Source organism: Leptonychotes weddellii, chromosome 6 (genome assembly GCF_054177405.1).
Source record: "Leptonychotes weddellii isolate Sample4059 chromosome 6, ASM5417740v2, whole genome shotgun sequence".
NCBI classification, from domain to species: domain Eukaryota; kingdom Metazoa; phylum Chordata; class Mammalia; order Carnivora; family Phocidae; genus Leptonychotes; species Leptonychotes weddellii.
Window position 1 is genome coordinate 37489499 of NC_138374.1, and position 4046 is coordinate 37493544.

Sequence of the window (4046 nt, forward strand, 5' to 3'; positions counted from 1 at the left end):
AGAGCCCCCTGCCCAGCAGCCTTGCATCTCTCTGCCACCTGCCAGCGTCACCCCCAATGGACTTGCTTCCTTCCACCTCATATGCACTCAGGTCTCTCTGTCCTAAACACATAACCACACATATGCACAAATCCGTGCCTCCACTAGTCCTTGGAGCAACCAGCCCCCTCCCTGCTTGTCCTGGAGTCAGGCATGAGAGTGCTGCCTCCATGCACTGACATCTCCACTCTGCTGCTCCTGGCTTCTCTCCATGGTTCTGAATGGCAGCTCTGTGCTACAAATCCTGGGGCCCACCTCGTCCTAAGGGTGCTTAATCTCTCTTTGATGCTTCACCCTCTCTAAATTAGCTTTCAGTCATTTGTGTCCATGAGAATCTTAACCTCCATAATTTCCCACTTTCAGAACTTTGGGCAAACTGCTGGGCCCACCATGGTCCACCTAGGATGCAGGCATGTCATGCCTTCCTCAAACGCCCTATCCCAGCCTTGTGTTCAGAACCCCATTCATGGGCTCCCTTGTCTCAGACCTACCAAGGGAGCAAAATCCCCTCCACTGAAAACATCAATACTTCAATGCTGCCCACCCCTTCCTCCCTGGGACTGATCTGTCTCCCATCCACCCCTCCTCCCACACTGGACCAGGGCAGAGAGTGACACACAACACAGGTCACTGTTCATAAAGGACCTTCCCATGTGCTCCATACAATCCTGGGAGTCCTCACACATAGCCCATTCTGAGAAAATCAAAGAGTGTGGAGGGAAGAACTCAGGCCAGCTGTAGGTCCGGGCTTAGAGGGGCAGAGATGGTCTAGCAGCATGTAGTCTGCCAGTGTCAGTGCAGCCAGGGCTCAGAGAGGGCTAGGGAGCCAGATCTGGGGATCAGGGTGCACAATGAGTGGAGGTCAAGCCAGCCCAGCCTGCACTCCATTGGCCTTCCCAATGTGGCTTCAGGGAACTCTTCAGCTTCCTGGCTCTCCCTGAGACTCAGCTCTTCCATGTCTGCCAGGGGGGATCAAATCAGTGCTTACCTGTCTGAGGTGAGTTTCATAAGGGTGTGGCCCTGTGTGGAGTAGGTGATGAAGGACATCTGCACTTTTCAAGCTGGGGAGGGAGCACGTGCTTGTGAGAAGCCATCAACACAGGCTTAAAAGGATGCCAACAAAGCTCAAAAAAACAGGGCTCACTGCAGCCAGTGAGGGGGGTCTATGTCATTTTCCACACTTTCCACTACAACTCTTCTACTTTCAGGCTCATTTCCCAAACACTGGAAGTTCCCATAAAGGTAGTGAAAAATTTTGAGGCCTGTAAGATGTGTGACCTCCTTAGAATAGAAAGCCAAGATGGCATCCTGCTCCATTCTTAAATTCTTAAAGAATGCATTCCAAAAGACACACACACACACACACACACACAGAAACACACACAGAGGCATATGCACAGTACATCACAAGGAAATAAACACCTTCACATTCCTGTATGAGGGGCTCACCCCTGGCCTCTCTTCTACTGTAACATTCTTTGGACCGTCATTCCCTTCCCTCCTAAATCCTTCCTCACCTCCTTCTCTTGTCAAAAAAAATATTCTCTTTCTTGGCAGCCATTTATATGTATCCCTTCCTTTCCATCCTCTGGCTACTGTCTTCTGGTCTGCTGACCCTCAGTATCATTGAGATAAATTTTTACAATAGGTCCCTAGCTGAGTTCTTTGCTCTTGGCTCTTGCTCCAACTCATTTTATCCACTTATTAACAGATTTCTTTTCCTGAAGCACATCCTTAATCATGTGAGACCCCTACTCAAGAATCCTATACCCCTTTATAGCTCCCAGTAGGAAATTCAAGCCCTGTGGCCTGGCATTAAGAGCCCATATATTATTGGCTCCAAGTTGACTTGTCCAGCCTCATCTCCCAGTCTTATCCTGACTAAACCCACTCTACCACCAAACAGACCATTCACTCCACAAGAAGTCTCTTTGATGGTTCCTGTTACCCTGTCTTTCCCCATTCTTCAAGGCCTAGTTCAAATTTCCACATCTTCTAGGTAATTATCCTTGACTTTTTCTCTAGGAATTCTTGTTTTTCCCTTTTTGCTATGCAAGACTTTTGTCCCATTCTCTTGGCCATTGGTATCATTTAACCAGATGTCCAGTTACTGAGTTACTGGTCAGCATGCTTTAACTTCCTTTCCAAGCTGGTAAGGTTCTCAGAAGCAGACTGTGTTCCCTTTAATGTGGCCTGACTCTCAGGCAAGAGTCAGCAAAAACTGCTGAGAACCAATGGGACAATTTGACTTTCCTTCTTTCCTGCTTCAGAACACCACTGTGGGCACTGTGCTTCTGGCCTGAGGGACTCCCATGCCCACTGAATCTAAGCAGCTGTGTATCTTCCTGGCAGAGGAAAACACCCTGCAGCATGGAGAGCCTTACTTTGGAAACTTCTTCACCACATCATCCACAAATGTGTAAATGTCCTTCCAATCGTTGTTCATGCTGTCTGACCTGAAAACAAAGACTTGAGTCAGAGGGATGAGGCATATACATTGGGTGGGAAGTTTCTGCCCCCTACCTCCCATAGTCCCTTTAGCAAGCTCCTCCTTATCCCACATAACTGAAGTCTGCCACACACCCTTGGTGACCTCTGTGGGTCACTCTGGTGGTGACTTTCAACAGTGTGAATGGTGGGAAGGTTGAATAACCAGACCCATATGCTTGGGACCAAGTGACTTCCAGGGAGGAAGGACTTTGAGTGGCAAACCAGGATGGTTGGTTTGGTTATGGTAGGTGGTTATGGTAGGTGGACAAGAAATGAAGGAGGATGCATTTGTTGGAAAACACATTTTGATTCTGATATGTTGGCTCTCTTAGTCCCCCACTTTCCTTTGGGGTAGCCATTAACAGCTGTCTGCTCCTCTTCTACTCTTTAAATATATATAGTGGGGTGCAAGACAGGGCTTTTGGCACCACATTCCATTATATACCTCTTGGAAGCAACAGATGCAGCCTCAGAGAGTGACCCAAGCCAGTCCTGTATTCCTCTGGTGAACTCTGGATTCTTGGGTATCAGACTATCCTGACATACCTCCTTAGGTTGGGATCCATTTGTAAGCCTAAGTCTGACCTGCCAACCAACCCTCATGATACACACAAATTCTGCTCACACCTTCATGTTTTCCAGCACTCACAGAGCAGGAAGAGACATTCCCAATAGGAGCCTGCACCTCAGGCCTGGAAGAATGTGCTACTCAGACTATTTTATTTCCCTTCATCCTTCAAAGCTGAGCCACTCTAGACATGAAAGGCCTATTCCAGCACCACTGAAAGGGGAGAGATAGGAACAGACCTGGGACACTGATGTTCTGTTGCCATCATGCCCTGATCAGCAAGGAAAGCCACAGATCCTTCCTCTCCCTATTTTTAGTTTCTTACTCATTGGCTCTCACTTTAGTTCCTGGATGGTGAAGATGCTGAAGGGGGCTGGAGTCTTATGATGTCCCCTTCTGTCTAGATGGGAAGCCCTTAAATATGCCCTACCAGTCCAGGATTCAAAGATCTTTGCAATCCAACATCTCTATAGTTCTGTACTAATTCAAGTTTATGATTTGCACATGTGAGGTTCACTAAGTGTCTTGGTCAAGATCCTGCTGATGTTAAGGGGTGAAACAGTCTGATGCCCTAGCCTGGACTCTTTTTGTGGATCTATGACAGTTCATGTCTTTCCTATCTCATATGAATTTGAGGAACCCACAAAGAGGCCCTTCCTCTTTCCTCCAGTGATAACTATGTCAATAAACATCCTAAATGTCATGTTTATATGTGTGATTCTCACATACCCAAGAGCATCCTTCTCCTCTCTACCATTCTTACTGCCTCCTCTAAGTTTCATCCAAAATTATCAACAGATGGTGAGGAAACTAAGGATAGATGATTCCAACTATGTCAGGATTATCATTCATGGAGCACATATATATGAAGCACTCTTTATGCATGATTTCCAATTCTGAATCAACCCAATGATATTAGCATTATTCCCATTTTACAGATGAAAAAATA